Raw genomic sequence first — 27,795 nt, 5'->3', positions numbered from 1 at the left:
TTTAGGCTCTGCGAAGCGCCTAAGAGTTTGCTTGACTGGCTTGTATCCTTTCAGTATATTGAGGTTGTGTTCGGCCAGCCTGCATGGGATGGCCGGCATGTCCGAAGGATGCCAGGCGAAAATGTCCCAATTCTCGCGTAGGAAGTCTCGTAGTGCGGCGTCCATTTTGGGGCTCAACTGTGTCCCGATGGAAGCCGTCTTCGTGGGGTCCGTTGGATGGACCTGGAATTTGACTATCTCGTCTGCGGGTTTAAATGAGGTGGACTTGGGTCGTTTGTCGAGTATCACGTCGTCCCTGCCCACTGTGGTGCACAGCATTGTTAGTTCTTCGGCTGCTAGGGCTTCGGATAATGCTTCCATGGCTAGTGCTGCAGTTTTATTTTCGGCGCGGAGTGCGACGTCCGGATCACTGGTTAGAGTGATGATTCCATTGGGTCTGGGCATTTTAAGCTTCATGTACCCGTAATGTGGTATAGCTTGAAAGCTAGTGAATGCGTCCCATCCTAAAAGGGCATGGTATCCGCTGCTGAAAGGAGCCACTTGGAATGTGATTTCTTCGGACCTGTAATTCTCCGAGGTGCCGAATACCACATCGAGTGTGATTTTTCCCGCACACCGTGCCTCCCGACTAGGGATGATTCCCCTGAAGGTTGTGCCACTCTGTTCGATGCGGCTTTTATCAATTTCCATCTTGTTGAGTGTTTCCTCATAGATCAAGTTTAATCCGCTTCCGCCGTCCATGAGTACGTTAGTGAGTCGGAAGCCGTCCACGGTTGAGCTAAGGACCAAAGCGGCTGGTGCCCGGACTGTATGGAATCGAGGTTCGTCACTGGAACTGAAAGTTATAGCAGTGTCGTTCCACGGATTTATTTTTGCCCCGTGGCAGATTTCAGCGAAGTTTCGATGAACTCGCTTGCGCCTATTATTTGAGGTGAAAGTCTCGAAGACTGTCAGTACCGCATTGTTGTCTTCGGCGGGATGTTGCTCTGCTTTATGATTTACAAGAAGATCCTCACCACTTTTTGCTACCTGTCGGAGTATCCAACATGCTCTAAGGTATCCAACATGCTCTAAGGCTATGCTATGCGTTGGTATGGCACCATGATCTCCATCATCATGATCTCCATCATTGTGTCTTCTTGAAGTTGTCTCGTCATCGACATGCAAGTCGTGATTCCTTTGACAAGAACATGATCAATCTCATACATCACATATATCATTCATCACATCCTTTTGGCCATATCACATCACATAGCATACCCTGCAAAAACAAGTTAGACATCCTCTAATTGTTGTTTGCATGTTTTACGTGGCTGCTATGGGTTTCTAGCAAGAACGTTTCTTACCTACGCAAAGACCACAACGTGATATGCCAATTGCTATTTACCCTTCATAAGGACCCTTTTCATCGAATCCGATCCAACTAAAGTGGGAGAGACAGACACCCGCTAGCCACCTTATGCAACTAGTGCATGTCAGTCGGTGGAACCTGTCTCACGTAAGCATACGTGTAAGGTTGGTCCGGGCCGCTTCATCCCACGATGCCGCCGAATCAAGACAAGACTAGTAACGGCAAGCATATTGAACAAAATCAACGCACACAACTACTTTGTGTTCTACTCATGCATAGAATCTACGCAATAGACCTAGCTCTGATACCACTGTTGGGGAACGTAGCAGAAATTCAAAATTTTCCTACGTATCACCAAGATCTATCTATGGAGAGACTAGCAACGAGGGGAAGGAGAGTGCATCTACATACCCTTGTAGATCGCTAAGCGGAAGCGTTCAAGTGAACGGGGTTGATGAAGTCGTACTCGTCGTGATTCAAATCACCGATGATCAAGTGCCGAACGCACGGCACCTCCGCGTTCAACACACGTACGGAACGGAGACGTCTTCCATGCCTTGATCCAGCAAGGAGGAGGGAGAGGTTGATGAAGATCCAGCAGCACGACGGCGTGGTGGTGGATGCAGGGCGTCACAGTAGCAGGGCTTCGCCTATACTACGGGAGAGAGACGTAACGGGGAGAGAGGGAGGCGCCAGGGGCTGGCCTGAAATCCCTCCTCTCCCCCCACTATATATAGGGGTGCCAAGGGGGGGCGCCGGCCCTAGTAGATGAGATCTACTAGGGGGGGCGGCGGCCAAGGGGAGGTTTCCCTCCCCCCCAAGGCACCTAGGGGTGCCTTCCACCACATGGACTCTTCCATGGTGGAACCCTAGGCGCATGGGCCTATAGGGGGTGGCGCCCCAGCCCACTATGGGCTGGGTTCCCTCCTATTTCAGCCCATGTGGCCCCCCGGGACAGGTGGCCCCACCCGGTGGGCCCACGGGACCCCTCCGGTGGTCCCGGTACAATACCGATAACCCCGAAACTTGTCCCGATGGCCGAAACATGACTTCCTATATATAAATCTTTACCTCCGGACCATTCCGGAACTCCTCGTGACGTCCGGGATCTCATCCGGGACTCCGAACAATATTCGGGTTACTGCATACACATATCTTCATAACCCTAGCGTCACCGAACCTTAAGTGTGTAGACCCTACGGGTTCGGGAGACATGCAGACATGACCGAGACGTTCTCCTGTCAATAACCAACAGCGGGATCTGGATACCCATGATGGCTCCCACATGTTCCACGATGATCTCATCGGATGAACCACGATGTCAAGGACTTAATCAATCCCGTATACAATTCCCTTTGTCTATCGGTATGTTACTTGCCCGAGATTCGATCGTCGGTATCCATATACCTTGTTCAATCTCGTTACCGGCAAGTCTCTTTACTCGTTCCGTAACACATCATCCCGTGATCAACTCCTTGGTCACATTGCGCATATGATGATGTCCTACCGAGTGGGCCCAGAGATACCTCTCCGCTTACACGGAGTGACAAATCCCAGTCTCGATTCGTGCCAGCCCAACAGACACTTTCGGAGATACCTGTAATGCACCTTTATAATCACCCAGTTACGTTGTGACGTTTGATACACCCAAAGCACTCCTACGGTATCCGGGAGTTGCACAATCTCATGGTCTAAGGAAATGATACTTGACATTAGAAAAGCTTTAGCATACGAACTACACGATCTAGTGCTATGCTTAGGATTGGGTCTTGTCCATCACATCATTCTCCTAATGATGTGATCCCGTTATCAACGACATCCAATGTCCATGGTTAGGAAACCGTAACCATCTATTGATCAACGAGCTAGTCAACTAGAGGCTCACTAGGGACATGGTGTTGTCTATGTATCCACACATGTATCTGAGTTTCCTATCAATACAATTATAGCATGGATAATAAACGATTATCATGAACAAGGAAATATAATAATAATCAATTTATTATTGCCTCTAGGGCATATTTCCAACAGTCTCCCACTTGCACTAGAGTCAATAATCTAGTTCACATCGCCATGTGATTAACACTCACAGGTCACATCGCCATGTGACTAACACCCAAGAGTTTACTAGAGTCAGTAGTCTAGTTCACATCACTATGTGATTAACACTCAATGAGTTTTAGGTTTGATCATGTTGCTTGTGAGAGAGGTTTTAGTCAACGGGTCTGAACCTTTCAGATCCGTGTGTGCTTTACAAATCTCTATGTCATCTCCTAGATGTAGCTACCACGTTCCATTTGGAGCTAATCCAAATAACTGTTCTGCTTGGAGCTATTCTAAATTGTTGCTCCATTATATGCATCCGGTATCTCTACTCAGAGCTATCCGGATAGGTGTTAAGCTTGCATCGACGTAACCCTTTACGACGAACTCTTTTACCACCTCCATAATCGAGAAAAATTCCTTAGTCCACTAGTTAGTAAGGATAACTTTGACCGCTGTACTGTGATCCATTCTTGGATCACTCTTGTACCCCTTGACTGACTCATGGCAAGGCACACTTCAGGTGCGGTACACAACATAGCATACTGTAGAGCCTATGTCTTAAGCATAGGGGACGACCTTCGTCCTTTCTCTCTATTCTGCCGTGGTCGAGATTTAAGTCTTAACTTCATACCTTACAACTCAGGCAAGAACTCCCTTTTTGACTGATCCATCTTGAACACCTTCAAGATCATGTCAAGGTATGTGCTCATTTGAAAGTTCCATTAAGCGTTTTGATCTTATCCTTATAGATCTTGATGCTCAATGCTCAAGTAGCTTAATCCAGGCTTTCCATTGAAAAACACTTTCCCAATAACCCTATATGCTTTCCAGAAATTCTACATCATTTCTGATCAACAATATGTCAACATATATTTATCAGAAATTCTATAGTGCTCCCACTCACTTCTTTGGAAATACAAGTTTCTCATAAACTTTGTATACACCAAAATCTTTGATCATCTCATCAAAGCATACATTCCAACTCCGAGATGCTTACTCCAGTCCTTAGAAGGATTGCTGGAGCTTTGCATACTTATTAGCATCTTTCAGGATTGACAAAACCTTCCGGTTGTATCATATACAACCTTTCCTCAAGAAAATCGTCGAGGAAACAATGTTTTGACATCCTATCTGCAAGATTTCATAAATAACGCAGTAATCGCTAATATAATTCCAATAGACTCTTAGCATAGCTACGAGTGAGAAAGTCTCATCGTAGTCAACTCCTTGAACTTGTGGAAAACATCTTAACGACAAGTCGAGCTTTCTTAATGGTGATACTTACCATCATTGTCCGTCTTCCTTTTAAAATCCATATGTACCTAACAGCCTTACGACCATCAAGTAGTTCTTCCAAAGTCTACACTTTGTTTTCATATATGGATCGTCTCTCGGATTATATGGCCTCGAGCCATTTATCAGAATTCGGGCCCACCATCGCTTCTCCATAGCTCGTAGGTTCATTGTTGTCTAGCAACATGACTTCCAAGACAGGGTTACGTACCACTTTGAAGTAGTATGCATCCTTGTCCTCCCATGAGGTTTGGTAGTGACTTGATCTGAAGTTTCATGATCACTATCATAAGCTTCCACTTCAATTGGTGTAGGTGCCACAGGAACAACTCTTTGTGCCCTGCTATACACTAGTTGAAGCAACGGTTCAATAACCTCATCAAGTCTCCACCATCCTCCCACTCAATTCTTTCGAGAGAAACTTTTCCTCGAGAAAGGACCCGATTCTAGAAACAATCCTTTATTGCTTTCGGATCTGAGACAGGAGGTATACCCAACTGTTTTGGGTGTCCTATGAAGATGCATTTATCCGCTTTGGGTTCGAGCTTATCAGCCTGAAACTTTTTCACATAAGCGTCGCAATCCCAAACTTTTAAGAAATGATAGCTTAGGTTTCTCTAAACCATAGTTACTACGGTGTCATCTCATCGGAATTACGTGGTGCCCTATTTAAAGTGAATGTGGTTGTCTCTAATGCCTAACCCATAAACTATCGTGGTAATTCGATAAGAAACATCATGGTATGCATCATATCCAATAGGGTGCAGTTATGATGTTCGAACACACCATCACACTATGGTGTTCCAGGCTGTATTAGTTGTGAAACAATTTCCACAATGTCTTAATTCCGTGGCGAACTCGTAATTCAGATATTCATCTCTATGATCATATCATAGATATTTTTATCCTCTTACCACGACGATCTTTCAACTTCACACTGAAATTACTTGAACCTTTCAATAATTCAGACTCGTGATTCATCAAGTAAATATACTCAACATCTACTCAAATCATCTGTGAAGTAAGAATATAACGATATCCACTACATGCCTCAGCACTCATTGGACTGCACACATCAAAATGTATTACTTCCAACAAGTTGCTTTCTAGTTCCATTTTACTGAAACCGAGGCTTTCAGTCATCTTGCCAATGTGGTATGATTTGCATGTCTCAAGTGATTCAAAATCAAGCAAGTACAAAACGGTCCATTTGTATAGAGTTTCTTCATGCATATCTACCAATAGACATGGTTCGCATGTCTCAAACCTTTCAAAAACGAGTGAGCCCAAAGATCCATCAACATGGAGCCTCTTCATGCGTTTTATACCGATATGACTTACGTGGCAGTGCCACAAGTAGGTGGTACTATCATTTGGCATGAACATGTGTACCACTACGATCGAGACTCAATAAACCATTCATTTTAGGTGCAAGACCATTGAAGGTATTATTCAAATAAATAGAGTAACCGTTATTCTCCTTAAATGAATAACCGTATTGCGATAGACATAATCCAATCATGTCTATGCTCAACGCAAACACCAATCTCGATGGTAGAGGGAGCGTGCGATGCTTGATCATATCAACATTGGAAACACTTCCAACACATATCGTCAGCTCACCTTTAGCTAGTCTCCGTTTATTCCATAGCCTTTTGTTTCGAGTTACTAACACTTAGCAACCAAACCGGTATCTAATACCCTGGTGCTACTAGGAGTACTAGTAAAGTACACATTAACATAATGTATATCCAATATACTTCTATCGACCTTGCCAGCCTTCTAATCTACCAAGTATCTAGGGTAATTCTGCTCCAGTGGTTGTTCCCCTTATTACAGAAGCACTTAGTCTCGGGTTTGGGTTCAACCTTGGGTTTCTTCACTAGAGCAGCAGCTGAATTGCCGTTTCATGAAGTATCCCTTTGTTCCCTTGCCCTTCTTGAAACTAGTGGTTTCACCAACCATCAACAATTGATGCTCCTTCTTGATTTCTACTTTCGCGGTGTCAAACATCACGAATATCTCAAGGATCATCATATATGTCCCTGATATATCATAGTTCATCACAAAGCTCTAGCAGCTTGGTGGTAATGACTTCGGAGAAACATCACTATCTCATCTGGAAGATCAACTCCCACTCGATTCAAATGATTGTTGTACTCAGACAATCTGAGCACAAGCTCAACAATTGAGCTTTTCTCCCTTAGTTTGCAGGTTAAGAAAATCGTCGGAGGTCTTATACCTTTTGACGTGGGCACGAGCCTGAAATTCCAATTTCAGCCCTTAAAACATCTCATATGTTTCGTGACGTTTCAAAACGTCTTTGGTGCCTCAACTCTAAACCGTTTAACTGAACTATCATGTAGTTATCAAAACGTGTATGTCAGATGTTCGCAACATCCACAGACAACGTTCGAGGTTCAGCACACTGAGCGGTGCATTAAGGACATAAGCCTTCTATGAAGCAATGAGGACAATCCTCAGTTCACGGACCTAGTCCGCATAATTGCTACTATCAACTTTCAACTAATTTTTCTCTAGGAACATAACTAAACAGTAGAACTATAGCGTGAGCTACGACATAGTTTGCAAAATCCTTTTGACTATGTTCAGAATAATTAAGTTCATCTTATGAACTCCCACTTAGATAGACATCCCTCTAGTCATCTAAGTGATTACATGATCCGAGTGAACTAGGCCGTGTCCGATTAACACGTGAGACGGAGTAGTCAACGTCGGTGAACATCTTCATGTTGATCGTATCTTCTATACGACTCATGCTCGACCTTTCGGTCTCTGTGTTCCGAGGCCATGTCTTCACATGCTAGGCTCGTCAAGTTAACCCTAAGTGTTTTTGCATGTGTAATTCTTGCTTACACCCGTTGTATGTGAACGAAAGGATCTATCACACCCGATTAACACGTGATGCTTCGAAGCGACGAACTGTAGCAACGGTGCACAGTTAGGGGAGAACACTTCTTGAAATTTTAATGAGGGATCATCTCATTTACTACCGTCGTACTAAGTAAACAAGATGCATAACATGATAAACATCATATGCAATCAAATAGTAGTGACATGATATGGCCAATATCATATAGCTCCTTTGATCTCCATCTTGGGGCTCCATGATCATCTTGTCACCGGTATGACACCATGATCTCCATCATCATGATCTCCATCATTGTGTCTTCTTTAAGTTGTCTCGTCATCGACATGCAAGTCGTGATTCCTTTGACAAGAACATGATCAATCTCATACATCACATATATCATTCATCACATCCTTTTGGCCATATCACATCACATAGCATACCCTGCAAAAACAAGTTAGACGTCCTCTAATTGTTGTTTGCATGTTTTACGTGGCTGCTATGGGTTTCTAGCAAGAACGTTTCTTACCTACGCAAAGACCACAACGTGATATGCCAATTGCTATTTACCCTTCATAAGGACCCTTTTCATCGAATCCGATCCAACTAAAGTGGGAGAGACAGACACCCGCTAGCCACCTTATGCAACTAGTGCATGTCAGTCGGTGGAACCTGTCTCACGTAAGCATACGTGTAAGGTTGGTCCGGGCCGCTTCATCCCACGATGCCGCCGAATCAATACAAGACTAGTAACGGCAAGCATATTGAACAAAATCAACGCACACAACTACTTTGTGTTCTACTCGTGCATAGAATCTACGCAATAGACCTAGCTCTGATACCACTGTTGGGGAACGTAGCAAAAATTCAAAATTTTCCTACGTATCACCAAGATCTATCTATGGAGAGACTAGCAACGAGGGGAAGGAGAGTGCATCTACATCCCCTTGTAGATCGCTAAGCGGAAGCGTTCAAGTGGACGGGGTTGATGAAGTCGTACTCGTCGTGATTCAAATCACCGATGATCAAGTGCCGAACGCACGGCACCTCCGCGTTCAACACACGTACGGAACGGAGACGTCTCCCATGCCTTGATCCAGCAAGGAGGAGGGAGAGGTTGATGAAGATACAGCAGCACGACGGCGTGGTGGTGGATGCAGGGCGTCACAGTAGCAGGGCTTCGCCTATACTACGGGAGAGAGACGTAACGGGGAGAGAGGGAGGCGCCAGGGGCTGGCCTGAAATCCCTCCTCCCCCCCCACTATATATAGGGGTGCCAAGGGGGGCGCCGGCCCTAGTAGATGAGATCTACTAGGGGGGGCGGCGGCCAAGGGGAGGTTTCCCTCCCCCCCAAGGCACCTAGGGGTGCCTTCCACCACATGGACTCTTCCATGGTGGAACCCTAGGCGCATGGGCCTATAGGGGGTGGCGCTCCAGCCCACTATGGGCTGGGTTCCCTCCTATTTCAGCCCATGTGGCCCCCCGGGACAGGTGGCCCCACCTGGTGGGCCCACGAGACCCCTCCGGTGGTCCCGGTACAATACCGATAACCCCGAAACTTGTCCCGATGGCCGAAACATGACTTCCTATATATAAATCTTTACCTCCGGACCATTCCGGAACTCCTCGTGACGTCCGGGATCTCATCCGGGACTCCGAACAATATTCGGGTTACTGCATACACATATCTTCATAACCCTAGCGTCACCGAACCTTAAGTGTGTAGACCCTACGGGTTCGGGAGACATGCAGACATGACCGAGACGTTCTCCTGTCAATAACCAACAGCGGGATCTGGATACCCATGATGGCTCCCACATGTTCCACGATGATCTCATCGGATGAACCACGATGTCAAGGACTTAATCAATCCCGTATACAATTCCCTTTGTCTATCGGTATGTTACTTGCCCGAGATTCGATCGTCGGTATCCATATACCTTGTTCAATCTCGTTACCGGCAAGTCTCTTTACTCGTTCCGTAACACATCATCCCGTGATCAACTCCTTGGTCACATTGCGCATATGATGATGTCCTACCGAGTGGGCCCAGAGATACCTCTCCGCTTACACGGAGTGACAAATCCCAGTCTCGATTCGTGCCAGCCCAACAGACACTTTCGGAGATACCTGTAATGCACCTTTATAATCACCCAGTTACGTTGTGACGTTTGATACACCCAAAGCACTCCTACGGTATCCGGGAGTTGCACAATCTCATGGTCTAAGGAAATGATACTTGACATTAGAAAAGCTTTAGCATACGAACTACACGATCTAGTGCTATGCTTAGGATTGGGTCTTGTCCATCACATCATTCTCCTAATGATGTGATCCCGTTATCAACGACATCCAATGTCCATGGTTAGGAAACCGTAACCATCTATTGATCAACGAGCTAGTCAACTAGAGGCTCACTAGGGACATGGTGTTGTCTATGTATCCACACATGTATCTGAGTTTCCTATCAATACAATTATAGCATGGATAATAAACGATTATCATGAACAAGGAAATATAATAATAATCAATTTATTATTGCCTCTAGGGCATATTTCCAACACGGTTCCCCCGACGTGCTTTGCACATAGGTGGCTTGCGGGCGACTGTCTCTCCAACTTTAGTTGAACCAAGTATGGCTACGCCCGGTCCTTGCGAAGGTTAAAACGGAGTCTATTTGACAAACTATCGTTGTGGTTTTGATGCGTAGGTGAGATTGGTTCTTGTTTAAGCCCGTAGCAGCCACGTAAAACTTGCAACAACAAAGTAGAGGACGTTTAACTTGTTTTTGCAGGGCATGTTGTGATGTGATATGGTCAAGACATGATGCTGAATTTTATTGTATGAGATGATCATGTTTTGTAACCAAGTTATCAGCAACTGGCAGGAGCCTTATGGTTGTCGTTTTATTGTATGCAATGCAATCGCGATGTAATGCTTTACTTTATTACTAAGCGGTAGTGATAGTCGTGGAAGCTTAAGATTGGCGAGACGACAACGATGCTACGATGGAGATCAAGGTATCGCGCCGGTGACGATGGTGATCACGACGGTGCTTCGAAGATGGAGATCACAAGCACAAGATGATGATGGCCATATCATATCACTTATATTGATTGCATGTGATGTTTATCTTTTATGCATCTTATCTTGCTTTGATTGACGGTAGCATTATAAGATGATCTCTCACTAAATTATCAAGAAGTGTTCTCCCTGAGTATGCACCATTGCCAAAGTTCGTCGTGCCCAGACACCACGTGATGATCGGGTGCGATAAGCTCTACGTCCATCTACAACGGGTGCAAGCCAGTTTTTGCACACGTAGAATACTCAGGTTAAACTTGACGAGCCTAGCATATGCAGATATGGCCTCAGAACACGGAGACCGAAAGGTCGAGCGTGAATCATATAGTAGATATGATCAACATAACGATGTTCACCATTGAAAACTACTCCATCTCACGTGATGATCGGTTATGGTTTAGTTGATTTGGATCACGTGAGCACTTAGAAGATTAGAGGGATGTCTATCTAAGTGGGAGTTCTTAAGTAATATGAATAATTGAACTTAAATTTATCATGAACTTAGTCCCTGATAGTATCTTGCTTGTTTATGTTGATTGTAGATAGATGGCTCGTGCTGTTGTTCCGTTGAATTTTAATGCGTTGCTTGAGAAAGCAAAGTTAAAAGATGATGGTAGCAATTACACGGACTGGGTCCGTAACTTGAGGATTATCCTCATTGCTGCACAGAAGAATTACGTCCTGGAAGCACCGCTCGGTGCCAGGCCTGCTGCTGGAGCAACACCAGATGTTATGAACGTCTGGCAGAGCAAAGCTGATGACTACTCGATAGTTCAGTGTGCCATGCTTTACGGCTTAGAATCGGGACTTCAACGATGTTTTGAACGTCATGGAGCATATGAGATGTTTTAGGAGTTGAAGTTAATATTTCAAGCAAATGCCCGGATTGAGAGATATGAAGTCTCCAATAAGTTCTATAGCTGCAAGATGGAGGAGAACAGTTCTGTCAGTGAGCATATACTCAAAATGTCTGGGTATAATAATCACTTGATTCAATTGGGAGTTAATCTTCCAGATGATTGCGTCATTGACAGAATTCTCCAATCACTGTCACCAAGCTACAAGAGCTTCGTGATGAACTATAATATGCAAGGGATGAACAAGACTATTCCCGAGCTCTTCGCAATGCTGAAAGCTGCGGAGGTAGAAATCAAGAAGGAGCATCAAGTGTTGATGGTCAACAAGACCACTAGTTTCAAGAAAAAGGGCAAAGGGAAGAAGAAGGGGAACTTCAAGAAGAACAGCAAACAAGTTGCTGCTCAGGAGAAGAAACCCAAGTCTGGACCTAAGCCTGAAACTGAGTGCTTCTACTGCAAGCAGACTGGTCACTGGAAGCGGAACTACCCCAAGTATTTGGCAGATAAGAAGGATGGCAAGGTGAACAAAGGTATATGTGATATACATGTTATTGATGTGTACCTTACTAGAGCTTGCAGTAGCACCTGGGTATTTGATACTGGTTCTGTTGCTAATATTTGCAACTCGAAACAGGGACTACGGAATAAGCGAGCACTGGCAAAGGACGAGGTGACGATGCGCGTGGGAAACGGTTCCAAAGTCGATGTGATCGCGGTCGGCACGCTACCTCTACATCTACCTTCGGGATTAATATTAGACCTAAATAATTGTTATTTGGTGCTAGCGTTGAGCATGAACATTATATCTGGATCTTGTTTGATGCGAGATGGTTATTCATTTAAATCAGAGAATAATGGTTGTTCTATTTATATGAGTAATATCTTTTATGGTCATGCACCTTTGAAAAGTGGTCTATTTTTGATGAATCTCGATAGTAGTGATACACATATTCATAATGTTGAAGCCAAAAGATGCAGAGTTAATAATGAAAGTGCAACTTATTTGTGGCACTGTCGTTTAGGTCATATCGGTGTAAAGTGCATGAAGAAACTCCATACTGATGGACTTTTGGAACCACTTGATTATGAATCACTTGGTACTTGCGAACCGTGCCTCATGGGCAAGATGACAAAAACACCGTTCTCCGGAACTATGGAGAGAGCAACAGATTTGTTGGAGATCATACATATAGATGTATGTGGTCCGATGAATATTGAGGCTCGTGGCGGATATCGTTATTTTCTCACCTTCACAGATGACTTAAGCAGATATGGGTATATCTACTTAATGAAACACAAGTCTGAAACATTCGAAAAGTTCAAAGAATTTCAGAGTGAAGTTGAAAATCATCGTAACAAGAAAATAAAGTTTCTACGATCTGATCGTGGAGGAGAATATTTGAGTTACGAGTTTGGTGTACATTTGAAAAATTGTGGAATAGTTTCGCAACTCACGCCACCCGGAACACCACAGCGTAATGGTGTGTCCGAACGTCGTAATCGTACTTTACTAGATATGGTGCGATCTATGATGTCTCTTACTGATTTACCGCTATCGTTTTGGGGATACGCTCTAGAGACGGCCGCATTCACGTTAAATAGGGCACCATCAAAATCCATCGAGACGACGCCTTATGAACTGTGGTTTGGCAAGAAACCAAAGTTGTCGTTTCTTAAAGTTTGGGGCTGCGATGCTTATGTGAAAAAGCTTCAGCCTGATAAGCTCTAACCCAAATCGGAGAAATGTGTCTTCATAGGATACCCAAAGGAGACTGTTGGGTACAGCTTCTATCACAGATCCGAAGGTAAGACATTCGTTGCTAAGAATGGATCCTTTCTAGAGAAGGAGTTTCTCTCGAAAGAAGTGAGTGGGAGGAAAGTAGAACTTGACGAGGTAACTGTACCTGCTCCTTTATTGGAAAGTAGTACATCACAGAAAATTGTTTCTGCGACACCTACACCAATAAGTGAGGAAGCTAATGATGATAGTCATGAAACTTCAGATCAAGATACTACTGAACCTCGTAGATCAACCAGAGTAAGATCCGCGCCAGAGTGGTACGGTAATCCTGTTCTGGAAATCATGCTACTAGATCATGATGAACCTACGAACTATGAAGAAGCGATGGTGAGCCCAGATTCCGCAAAGTGGCTTGAAGCCATGAAATCTGAGATGGGATCCATGTATGAGAACAAAGTATGGACTTTGGTTGACTTGCCCGATGATCGGCAAGCAATTGAGAATAAATGGATCTTTAAGAAGAAGACTGACGCTGATGGTAATGTTACTGTCTACAAAGCTCGACTTGTCGCGAAAGGTTTTCGGCAAGTTCAAGGGATTGACTACGATGAGACCTTCTCACCCGTAGCGATGCTTAAGTCCGTCCGAATCATGTTAGCAATTGCCGCATTTTATGATTATGAAATTTGGCAAATGGATGTCAAAACTGCATTCCTGAATGGATTTCTGGAAGAAGAGTTGTATATGATGCAACCAGAAGGTTTTGTCGATCCAAAAGGAGCTAACAAAGTGTGCAAGCTCCAGCGATCCATTTATGGACTGGTGCAAGCCTCTCGGAGTTGGAATAAACGCTTTGATAGTGTGATCAAAGCATTTGGTTTTATGCAGACTTTCGGAGAAGCCTGTATTTACAAGAAAGTGAGTGGGAGCTCTGTAGCATTTCTAATATTATATGTGGATGACATATTACTAATTGGAAATGATATAGAATTTCTGGATATCATAAAGGGATACTTGAATAAGAGTTTTTCAATGAAAGACCTTGGTGAAGCTGCTTACATATTAGGCATAAAGATCTATAGAGATAGATCAAAACGCTTAATTGGACTTTCACAAACAACATACCTTGACAAAATTTTGAAGAAGTTCAAAATGGATCAAGCAAAGAAAGGATTCTTGCCTGTGTTACAAGGTGTGAAATTGAGTAAGACTCAATGCCCGACCACTGCAGAAGATAGAGAGAATATGAAAGATGTTCCCTATGCATCAGCCATAGGATCTATCATGTATGCAATGCTGTGTACCGGACCCGATGTGTGCCTTGCTATAAGTCTAGCAGGGAGGTACCAAAGTAATCCAGGAGTGGATCAATGGACAGCGGTCAAGAACATCCTGAAATACCTGAAAAGGACTAAGGATATGTTTCTCGTATATGGAGGTACCAAAGGTTACGTTGATGCAAGCTTTGACACTGATCCGGACAATTCTAAATCGCAAACCGGATACATGTTTACATTAAATGGTGGAGCTGTCAGTTGGTGCAGTTCTAAACAAAGCGTCGTAGCGGGATCTACATGTGAAGCGGAGTACATAGCTGCTTCGGAAGCAGCGAACGAAGGAGTCTGGATGAAGGAGTTCATATCCGATCTAGGTGTCATACCTAGTGCATCGGGTCCAATGAAAATCTTTTGTGACAATACTGGTGCAATTGCCTTGGCAAAGGAATCCAGATTTCACAAGAGAACCAAGCACATCAAGAGACGCTTCAATTCCATCCGGGATCTAGTCCAGGTGGGAGACATAGATATTTGCAAGATACATACGGATCTGAATGTTGCAGACCCGTTGACTAAGCCTCTTCCACGAGCAAAACATGATCAGCACCAAGGCTCCATGGGTGTTAGAATCATTACGGTGTAATCTAGATTATTGACTCTAGTGCAAGTGGGAGACTGAAGGAAATATGCCCTAGAGGCAATAATATAGTTATTATTTATTTCCTTATAATCATGATGAATGTTTATTATTCATGCTAGAATTGTATTAACCGGAAACATAATACATGTGTGAATACATAGACAAACAAAGTGTCACTAGTATGCCTCTACTTGACTAGCTCGTTAATCAAAGATGGTTATGTTTCCTAACCATGAACAATGAGTTGTTATTTGATTAACGGGATCACATCATTAAGAGAATGATCTGATTGACATGACCCATTCCATTAGCTTAGCACCCGATCTTTTAGTATGTTGCTATTGCTTTCTTCATGACTTATACATGTTCCTATAACTATGAGATTATGCAACTCCCGTTTACCGGAGGAACACTTTGGGTACTACCAAGCGTCACAACGTAACTGGGTGATTATAAAGGAGTACTACAGGTGTCTCCAAAGGTACATGTTGGGTTGGCGTATTTCGAGATTAGGTTTTGTCACTCCGATTGTCGGAGAGGTATCTCCGGGCCCTCTCGGTAATGCACATCACATAAGCCTTGCAAGCATTGCAACTAATGAGTTATTTGCGAGATGATGTATTATAGAACGAGTAAAGAGACTTGCCGGTAACGAGATTGAACTAGGTATTGGATACCGACGATCAAATCTCGGGCAAGTAACATACCGATGACAAAGGGAACAACGTATGTTGTTATGCGGTCTGACCGATAAAGATCTTCGTAGAATATGTAGGGGCCAATATGGGAATCCAGGTCCCGCTATTGGTTATTGACCGGAGACGTGTCCCGGTCATGTCTACATTGTTCTCGAACCCGTAGGGTCCGCACGCTTAAGGTTACAATGACAGTTATATTATGAGTTTATGCATTTTGATGTACTGAAGGTTGTTCGGAGTCCCGGATGTGATCACGGACATGACGAGGAGTCTTGAAATGGTCGAGACGTAAAGATTGATATATTGGAAGCCTATGTTTGGATATCGGAAGTGTTCCGGGTGAAATCGGGATTTTACCGGAGTACCGGGAAGGTTACCGGAACCCCCCGGGAGCTAAATGGGCCATGATGGGCCTTAGTGGAAAAGAGAAGAGGCATCCCTACATGGGCTGCGCGCCTCCCCCTTCCCCTAGTCCTATTAGGACTAGGAGAGGTGGCCGGCCCCCTCTCTCTCTTTTCCCCCTCCGCGAATCCTATTCCAGCTAGGATTGGGGGGGGGGGATCCTACTCCCAGAGGGAGTAGGACTCTCCTGGCGCGCCACACCTTGGCCGGCCAGCCTCCCCCCTCTAGTCCTTTATATACTGAGGCAGAGGCACCCTAGAACACACAAGTTGATCCACGTGATCTATTCCTTAGTCGTGTGCGGTGCCCCCAGCCACCATATTCCTCGATAATACTGTAGCGGAGTTTAGGCGAAGCCCTGCTGCTGTAGTACATCAAGATCGTCACCACACCGTCGTGCTGACGGAACTCTTCCCCGACACTTTGCTGGATCGGAGTCCGGGGATCGTCATCGAGCTGAACGTGTGCTCGAACTCGGAGGTGCCGTAGTTTCGGTGCTTGATCGGTTGGATCGTGAAGACGTACGACTACTTCCTCTACGTTGTGTCAACGCTTCCGCAGTCGGTCTACGTGGGTACGTAGACAGCACTCTCCCCTCTCGTTGCTATGCATCACCATGATCTTGCGTGTGCGTAGGAAAATTTTGAAATTACTACGAAACCCAACATTCATATGTTCAGAGGTTATCGAATGTAAGCCTCAAGTCATCTATCAGGGTTTCGACGTGTCTTGTTTTTATGACCACGTCGTCCACATATGCTTCCACTGTTTTGCCGATTTGCTTCTCCAGGCATGTTTGAATCATGCGTTGATAGGTTACGCTGGCATTTTTAAGCCCGAAAGGCATAGTGTTGAAGCAGAAAGGGCCATATGGCGTTATGAAGGCCGTTGCGGCTTGGTCGGACTCTGCCATCTTTATTTGATGGTATCTGGAGTATGCGTCAAGAAAGCATAGTGAATCGTGTCCTGCGGTGGCGTCGATGATTTGGTCGATGCGAGGGAGGGGGAAGGGATCCTTCGGGCAAGCCTTGTTGAGGTCTTTGAAATCGACGCATAGGCGCCAGGATTTCTCCTTCTTTGGTACCATTACCAGATTGGCTAGCCAATCCGGATGCTTGATATCTCTGATGAATCCGTCCTCAAGTAGCTTGGCTAGCTCTTCTCCCATGGCTTGCCGTTTAGGCTCTGCGAAGCGCCTAAGAGTTTGCTTGACTGGCTTGTATCCTTTCAGTATATTGAGGTTGTGTTCGGCCAGCCTGCATGGGATGGCCGGCATGTCCGAAGGATGCCAGGCGAAAATGTCCCAATTCTCGCGTAGGAAGTCTCGTAGTGCGGCGTCCATTTTGGGGCTCAACTGTGTCCCGATGGAAGCCGTCTTTGTGGGGTCCGTTGGATGGACCTGGAATTTGACTATCTCGTCTGCGGGTTTAAATGAGGTGGACTTGGGTCGTTTGTCGAGTATCACGTCGTCCCTGCCCACTGTGGTGCACAGCATTGTTAGTTCTTCGGCTGCTAGGGCTTCGGATAATGCTTCCATGGCTAGTGCTGCAGTTTTATTTTCGGCGCGGAGTGCGACGTCCGGATCACTGGTTAGAGTGATGATTCCATTGGGTCCGGGCATTTTAAGCTTCATGTACCCGTAATGTGGTATAGCTTGAAAGCTAGTGAATGCGTCCCATCCTAAAAGGGCGTGGTATCCGCTGCTGAAAGGAGCCACTTGGAATGTGATTTCTTCGGACCTGTAATTCTCCGAGGTGCCGAATACCACATCGAGTGTGATTTTTCCCGCACACCGTGCCTCCCGACTAGGGATGATTCCCCTGAAGGTTGTGCCACTCTGTTCGATGCGGCTTTTATCAATTTCCATCTTGTTGAGTGTTTCCTCATAGATCAAGTTTAATCCGCTTCCGCCGTCCATGAGTACTTTAGTGAGTCGGAAGCCGTCCACGGTTGGGCTAAGGACCAAAGCGGCTGGTGCCCGGACTGTATGGAATCGAGGTTCGTCACTGGAACTGAAAGTTATAGCAGTGTCGTTCCACGGATTTATTTTTGCCCCGTGGCAGATTTCAGCGAAGTTTCGATGAACTCGCTTGCGCCTATTATTTGAGGTGAAAGTCTCGAAGACTGTTAGTACCGCATTGTTGTCATCGGCGGGATGTTGCTCTGCTTTATGATTTACAAGAAGATCCTCACCACTTTTTGCTACCTGTCGGAGTATCCAACATGCTCTAAGGCTATGCGTTGGCGTAGTGTCCGACGTGCTGTGAATATTGCATGGCCCATTGAGCCATTCTTCCAATACGGTTCCACGCCCTGGAGTGGGCTTTGGTTTTTTGGGAATTGGATCGGGTAACTTACGAGAGTTCGCCCTTTTAGTTCGGAGGAAGGGTTTAGTGAGAGCCGGATTTTCCCAAAAGTCTGTTTGGGTTTTCCAGGCGCTTTCCATCGCACATTACTTCTGTACCATGGCTGCTAAGTCGGCAAAGTGTACTATGTCACGGCGACTTATAGCATTAAGGATCCCCTTGCTCGTGTAGTTTTTGCAAAAAACTGAGATTGCGTCTTCCTCGCGACAGTCCTTGACCTTGTTTATCACAAGGAGGAATCTGGCCCAGTAGCGATGTACTGTCTCTTGGGGCTCTTGTCTTATATGGGAGAGACGGCTTAAGTATGGGTGGGCGGGATTAGTTAAATCTGGATTCTGATCCGATCTAACGCCCAGGGGCAGAGGAGCTTCTGGGCCTGACAGCTCGGGCTCCGGGGTGCTACCCGATTTTTCCGGCCCATTGCCCGACTCTAAGTTCGGGGCCTGGGTCATGTCCTCCCGCGAATGGGTATCCGACTCAGAGAGCTCGGCAATCCGGACATAGTTCGTCCTCAAATTAGAGGGATAATCCATGTGCGGCTCTTCCACTACCGCTATCTCGTGGGTGACCGGTGGGGATTTAATATCCCTTTGGTCGGGTTTAAGCCCAATCCGATCATAGTATGTTGCGACTCCCAAAGCGGCGATGCAGTCCAAAAGCTCATTGAGGGAGGAGAGCTCCATTGGATCCATCTGCTCAGTGAGTTCCGAGTTGACGTGGAGGTCGTTTTTGATGACCCGAGAGGTCATTGTCAGCGCAGAAGCCGATCGGGCGGCCATGAAGATGCTGCCCAGTCAAAGAGTTTGGCCTACTGCCAGTGCTCCCCCAGAGGTGATGTTGTCCTTGACAACGAGGCGGGCCATCGAGCCTTGCAGCGACGACATAGAGGAACTCTCAATGGAAGCACCAATGTCGGTGTCAAAACCGGCGGATCTCGGGTAGGGGGTCCCGATCTGTGCGTCTAAGGCTAATGGTAACAGGAAGCAAGGGACACGATGTTTTACCCAGGTTCGGGCCCTCTCGATGGAGGTAAAACCCTACTTCCTGCTTGATTGATATTGATGATATGAGTATTACAAGAGTTGATGTACCACGAGATCGTAGAGGCTAAACCCTAGGAGCTAGCCTATGATGATTATGATTGTTCCTATACAGACCAAACCCTCCGGTTTATATAGACACCGGAGAGGGCTAGGGTTTACATAGAGTTGGTTACAAAGAAGGAAATCTAATATCCGGATCACCAAGCTTGTCTTCCACGCAAAGGAGAGTCCCATCCGGACACGGGACGAAGTCTTGAGTCTTGTATCTTCACGGTCCAACAGTCCGGCCAAAGTATATAGTCCGGCTGTCCGGATACCCCCTAATGCAGGACTCCCTCACCCGTCGCCATCATCGAGAAGAAGTAGAACACGGAAGGCCGCTGCCGCTTGGGTCCCATGAAGGCCATCCCCGAGGCGATGCCGACGTACACAGCCTGTGTCTTGCACTACAAAAAAATACACTTCCGTGATGATACGTGTTTGTCACAGTAGGTCGCATTTTTTGTCATGCATGTACATCCATGACAAGTTTATGACAGAATCAAGATAGTCATACCTGTGCTGTCGTAGAAGTGTTCCATGACATTACGAAAATTATCATCACGGAAGTGTCCACTTCCATGACGATAAATCGCGCGTCACAGAAGTGCTTTCGTCAAGGGTGACCGACACGTGGCATCCACCGTAACGGAACGCCGTTAAGCTATCGGGTCGGGTTTTGGATCCGATAACCCGTTAACAGCCCCGACCAATGGGGATTTTCCACGTGTAAAATCATCATTGGCTGGAGGAAACACGTGTCGGCTCATCGTTGGGACAGATGTTGTCCACTCATTGGACAGAAGGCGCCTATGATACGTCGACACGTGGCACGGTCCATCAAGTTTAAATGGGCCGGCCCAACTAAAGTCCCACAAGATTTTGCATACCATAATGGGCCGGCCCAGCTAAAGGCCCACGAGATTTTGCGGACCATAATGGGCTGGCCCAGCTAAAGGCCCAGAAGATTTCGCGGGCCATAATAGGCCGGCCCAGGTAAAGGCCCAAAAGATTTTTGTGTGCCATAATGGGCCGGCCCAGGTAAAGGCCCACAAAATTCTTGCGGATCATAATGGGCCGGCCCAGCTAAAGGCCCACAAGATTTCGCCGACATTAATGGGCCGGCCCAGCTGTAGGCCCACAAGATTTTGAGGACCCTAGTAGGCCGGCCCATTAACTGGCTGCCATGTTTTGGGCCAAATGTCGGCCCATATTTGATCCGGTCCATTAATGGCCTGCCATGTTCCGGGCCTAATAATGGCCCATATAAGATCCGGCCCGTTAAAAGCCTCCCACTTTCTGGGCCAAATCACAGCCCAGATCAGGTCCGACCCTTTAAGAGGCTTTGGGCTCAATTATGGCCCATATCAGATTCAGCCCGTTAACTGGAAGCTATGTTTTTGGGCCCACTTGCTAAAGGCCCATTTAGTAATTCGGCCTGATATTAGTTTCGGCCTGTTAAGGGCCCGTTTAACATTTCGGCCCTATATTAATTTCGGCCTGTTAAAAGCCCGTCATATAGTTGGGCCTAACTACGGCCCGGTTTGCATCCGGCCTGCTCGCAGCGGATATGTGATTGGGCCAAACAAGGACCGAGACAACTTTGGCCTGTTAAAAGCCCGTGAATTGATTCGCACAATCATGGGCCGGGTCCATTTCGGGCTATTGCTGGCCCGTGAGCTATTCGGCACGTTTCAGGCCCAACCTACTTCTCAGCCTCCTAAAAGCCCATTGAGTTTTCTTGCGAAAAGAGGGCCGGGGGTTACTCGGCCTATTAAAGGCCCGAATCTACTAGTGGTCCAGTTTGACGGGGCCCATGATGCGGATCATACATCGTGATTGCATGACGGCCCGATTATGTACCGTAATTTTACGGTTTGGCCGGTTTACTGCGAAGACAGGATATATATACAGTAAAATAACTGCAGCATCGTGAATAAGAAAAAACCTAGACTATACAATAAAGAAATTATGGCATATTACATCCGCTGGGCATCAAAGTTCACCACTATGATAATAAAGCACAAGCAGACAGCATATTACATACACTGGGCATCAAAGATCGCCACCAGTGCAAATAAACACGCCGACAAAATAATATACAAAACCGACAGCACTTCAATAGAGTTCAAGAAAGGTTAGCCTTGCTGGGGAGCTGCAGCGCAAGCAGCTGGGCAAGATGATGAGACTGCGCTTGTTCAACACTTATATCTTCCTCACTCTGAAAGATAAACAAGCAGACAGATGACAGGTTTTGCACATAAAAGTATCAGTGCTGACAATTCATCACATTTCTTACTGACAAATAAAGTGACACAGTTTAGAATTGCATTAACACAATATGGTATTGTTCAGGTCAAGACATGGCAGGAAATGACATTGTGAAGGAGTTGGAAGCTTCACGACACCACTGGATTACAGATCAAGAACTCATAAGTATCAATGGTTAGTGTGCTGTCAATTTATACCATTTCAGATTGGCAAATAAAGAGACGGTTTAAATAATAGTAGAATGATATGACATTGTTCATAGTTAAGACATTGCAAAATATGACATTGTACTGTAGTGGGTAGGTTCACCACACCACTGGATTACGGATGAAGAACAGAAGCATACATGCAGTGCAAAAGAAGATCACTTGCTCTGTATAGTTTAATTTACATGGTATGAAGAAGGAACTTGGTTGTACAACTGAAAACTTAAATTGAGAAGGAGAAACTTTTGTTTATGTACATAATAAACTTTAAACATGCAATTTGATGCAAACACCAAAAATAAACAGCTGTTGCAGTTATGCCTAACCAAATATACACAACAAAGTTTGAAGGCTTGAGAAGGACAAACTTACATTACTGGTGAAGACAGGCTCTATAAAGCCCTTGTCCATGCAGATGGGGGGAAATTCAAGAAGTTTAGCACAGAATCTTCTTCATAAGCATTGCCTTTATTCTACATTTTGTTAAGAGTAAATATAGATGTGATAATATACAAAAAATGGAGAATATTTAAGATAAGATGAAGAGTGATGCTATATAACCAAGTAGCTATAAATGTATGTGCAGCGATACAGGCAAAAGGCACAACCAAGAGCAATGCACAGCTAAACTTCTTCAGTACCAACCTTATGGTAAGAGTAAATATAGATCTGATGTGTAGAAAATGGAGGGCAAAGGAAAATAAGCTGTAGAGTGATGGTACATGAACAACTACCTGTCAATATAAGTACACTGATAAAGGACAACATGTACTTACAAGAACAATGCAGAGCTAAAAAAATTCATTGGCATTGGATATATTTTACACTAATGTAACCATTCATACAGATCAGATAATTTGGAGCGAACAATTGATAAGCAAGCTATCATGCATACTGCTGTCACGTAATGAACCAGGTATGTATGCAAGTACAGTGATACAGGACAACAGGTACTAACAAGAGCAAAGCAGCGGGCAGCATATTTGCGATATCCTGTCGTTCTTTTCAAACCGGAATTCTTCTTCGAGCAGATTTCCTGCAAAAAAGATCCGTAAGGCACATGCGGAAAAGTAGAAGTTCAAATTGTCATGTGATCTTATAGACAGTACCTCATCCTGGGAACGAGACCAGTGCATAACAAGGTTTTTCCATTCAATGTCTTCTAAATTTAGCACAGGAGACTTCACCGAAAATTCGTTTATAGACTTGCCATCAAAGTGTGATTTCCTCAGGTAACACCGATACTGCTGCAATGCTTCCTTGAAAAGCACAAGCAAGCTTTGCTCTTCATGACTATCCAGATTGACCCTCGCCTAGTTACAGCAATGTAATGTAAAACATTGATGTGTTCAATCAGCAGAAAACGGGAAAATAATAACCATGAATAATAGCACTTACACGTAAGTTGGACAGGAAGATGTGAAAATGGTGTTTGTCTTCACTATAATCTTCCCATGATGGGAATATATGCACGTAGTCCCTAACAACATTGAAAGCATTGTCTTTTAAACTGGGAATAAATGGAATGGGGTTCCAATCTGTAGGAATTGGCCGTCTCTGCAGTTGGGATAGGTCTTCGGCCGGTGGACTTGCTGTACTTTTTGCTGGAGTGGGATTTTTCTGTGGTACGGATGGTGCTATGGCAAATGAAATCGGTATACCTTTTGCTGGAGTGCAGGTCCTGTGTGGTGGGGCTAGTGGTGTGGCTAGTGAACTATGGGTACAGTCTGCTGGAGTCGGTCCTATGTTTTGTGTCACTGGTTGTACAGGCAATATAAGTGGGGCGCTGTCTGATTTCTCCGGCACCACCACGTTTTTCAAGGACTTTGCTGGTGCTCCTTCAGGTTCGGCAATCACCCTCTTCCTTTTTGATGTCTGATGCACAAGAACAGCATTTGAGTGGAAAAACATGGTATGATGACAGATGGAATATGTATTGATAATGGATAGGCATGGCATCTCGAGTTATATGATGAGTAAACTAAGCAGATGGCGGTGCAACAAAGTAGAAGAAATGCAAGACAACATATGCAAGATACACGCAATCAATAAAACCTTGCCAAATTAGAACAGGCACCTTGATGGGTGAACAGGACATGCCATCTGCCTTTGACTCCTCGAGGTTAGAATAGTCATTAGGATGATATTCTGAACAAGAATCAACAGGTGGGGAGCGTACGAGTTTCATTGCTTCCAGAATGGCACTCAATGCCTTGGTGCCAACTTTGTAAGTCATTGCAGTGTTCCACAATATTCTTCTAATGCGCGGATTCTGATATTCACTATAATTGCGTATAATATCTGTGAACCATGAAAACATAAATAGTTGTGAGATTATCTTTGTAATGCAGATGATATTCTAATATAGGGGTGCCCCTGTAAACACTTATGTGCTATCACTGGATACTGATGAGAGAGCTCATGTGTGCTGTAATATGGTGCGTGCATTTATATAATCTGGCACAAGTACACAAAAAATAGGCTCCAGAAGTAAGGATAGCTGGCAGATGATAGGTTCATAATATATTGTATAGAGAGTTCATTGCCAAACCATGATAACAAGAGCACACAGCAACTAGGCAGATCATAGTTACATAACAGGGGTACACCATAACCATGATATATAAATCGGGAAAGTGGAACTGGCTTGAAAATACGTTGTTGTATTGCCGCTAGTAATTTAAAGCCTATCGATCACGTACAGGCCAGCTCTATCGAACATGGTAAAGAAGAGCAAGCAGATTTTGGATAATAAAATGTTGGTTGCGCAGTGCCCACACATGATGAACCAGAGCGCATTAAGAATGCAACTCCCAGCTGTCTCTCGACCATTTCAGGCGGTTGGATGAAGATCCTACGTCTCCTAACCCTTCTTCTTCCTCGTCTCTGATTCTTCCCATACAGAACACCGCACGGGCCGCCGGCCGGACCACCGGCCCCCACCGCCTGTGTTCCTCCGCCACCCCCACCCCCCACCCGCGCCCCAACCCCCATCCGCGTCGAGTTTTCTTTGTTTGGCGAGGCCGCACAACCACCCGAGCCCCTTCGATTGCATCGGCGAACTCCGGCGAGCTCTGAAAAATTGACTGACCCAATTTTGAAATTTAGTCTACTGTGATTTAACTAGTGTGGAATATAAAAGGGGAAAACCATAAGCATTGGGAGTATAGTGTTGAGCATGCCATGGCTGATCTGAAGGTGCAAACCGGACAAAGGCAACTTCGCAACCAAGACAAGAAATCAGAGTAAAGCAGTGGCGATCTATTTTCATGCTGCGATAAATAAGTTGAGCAGATACGAAAGAGTACCGGCTCTGGTGCAGCGCTGTGTACGCATCTGCTGAGAATTTGACGGTGCTGCGGTAGCGATGGCTGTCGGCGGCGTGGAAGCAGATCTAGGAGGGTAGACGGTGGCGGTGGGGTGCGGTGGACTAGACGGTCGTAGGAGCGGCGTTGGCAAGGTGGACGACGGCGGGGATGAAGTGAGAGGACGGGATGCAAGGATCCCGGTCCGAAGGCATGGATGAGAGAGGTCGATCTCTTGTAATGGACGGCGGCATCGGGGTATCAGCTCCGGCATGGTGGAGGAGGACGGCAGTGGATGGGGTGGCGGACGGCGGCGGACGAAGGAGGGTGGGGTGGAGAGGGTGTTTTGGCGCCCACGGAGTACGAATGGGGAAAAGGGAGGTAGAGAGGAAGGGGGAACCATGTATTCAGGGAGCGCTTGTCTCAAATGCGAGGAAATTTACAAACTTAGCCCCGTTTCAAATTTCTACTACATCACAGCAACATTAGTCCGTTGGGGATAGGACGGTAATCTCGCATACACCGAATATTTGCCGACGAGAGTTTGTTTTTGCCGCCCACCGTGTATGAATATGAATCGGGGAGGGAGTCGATTTTGGCCGAGGGCACACTGTGTTTTGGCGCCCACCGTGTATGAATCCGGGTGAGAGGCGGTTACGTCACATTTGGGTGAAATTACAAACCTACCCCTATCGAAACCTATAGAAATCTAGCAGATAGGCTTTGCATGGCAGGGATAGGCAGTAGTGATTTCCATCTCGCAGATTTTGGTTTCGGGCAGTTACTGCGACTTTCCCAGCTTCGTTCAAATTTTGCAGAGTGCACGTTTACCGTGCCAACTCAATTCGAATCCCGTTTGTATTCTATTTTTTTCGGGCGGGATCCATTTTCAATTGGAATTACATTCTATATACATCATTTTTTATATATACTTTCAAAAGCACAACACTATTTATACATAAATATGGTTTACAAATGGCATGATCTCAGATTCATAAGGTTGTATCCATCAATTTGGATTTTCAAATATTTGAAACCACTTTATGTTCAAATCCAATGTATGCATTCCTCGCTAACTGTCTCCAATTAATGTGTGTTTCATGCGGGGTTTTTTTAACTTCTCATACATGTATAATGTGTTTCACACACGCAACATATAGTGTAATCCCGTTTAGACATTAATTGCATATAAACCATGCATTGTTTGTAATTGAAGAATCTATGGATCACCAATATTGATAAACTATATAACATCACACGTGTGCCCAGATTCAAATGAATATGCATGTTTGATACACCAATTTGCGTTATGATATTATCGATGTCGTGGTCTCCAGTTTAAATATTTGAATCCCCTTTAATCCAGATATTCGTCTCATATAGCTATCACTCATGCTTATATAGGACTATCTCTCTGGACTTGTACCCGTTTATCGTCTCTCAGGTATCTCTCGTGCTACCTGTATGTCGACAATGATCTTTTATCTTCATAACACACTAACGTTCTCTCTCCCTCGACCTTCATCACTCTATCTCTCTCTAAGTATATCTCGCTCCCTGCTATGGGTCCCTAACTATGATTCTCCATGTGGAGTCTCTTTCTCTCACACAAACACAAAACTTTGTCTCCCGAGGTCTCATTTCTCTCTACTATTCCCATGTGTGCCACTCGCACACTCCTCATACAGAGATGTCTTTCTCTCCTTAGATATGAGAACCTACGACTCTTCCTCTTCAATATCTCTTTCTCACACACAAACACAAACTCTGTCTCCCAGGGTCTCATATTTCTCCATTGTTCTCTTGTATGTCGCTCACACACACCCTCTCTCCCTAGAGATATCTTGCGTTCCCTCATATGTCTCTCTAGATATCACTCTCGTTGTGAAATATCTTTCTCTCTCGCAAACACAAAACTCCGTCTCTCTGGATCTCATTTCTCTCTGATATCTGTTTGTATGTGACTCACATGCACCCTCTCTCTATCTCTCTCACACCCACACACATAACCCAGCCTTCTGATCCACTCGACTCCTATCTCTAACGCACACTAGCAAGCATCTTTATCTTTGTATTTATCTGTTTCTCCATCAACCTTCTTTCTCGCCCTCACTCTTGATTCCTATCACGCACACTACATATGTTTCTCTCTACATGCAGTCAAGTTCCCTCTCACACACATATATAACTTCACCCTTTGAACCACCCGACGGTCATCTCCAACACCCAAACTAGCGGATGTCCCTCTAGCTAGCATCTCCATCTCTGTATCTATCTGTAGTTTCTCCGTCAACATTTCTTTCT

This window comes from Triticum urartu, chromosome 7A, assembly GCF_056163025.1.
Source record: "Triticum urartu cultivar PI428250 chromosome 7A, HENAU_Tu73, whole genome shotgun sequence".
Lineage (NCBI taxonomy): Eukaryota > Viridiplantae > Streptophyta > Magnoliopsida > Poales > Poaceae > Triticum > Triticum urartu.
Note: the sequence above shows the minus strand (reverse complement) of the source record.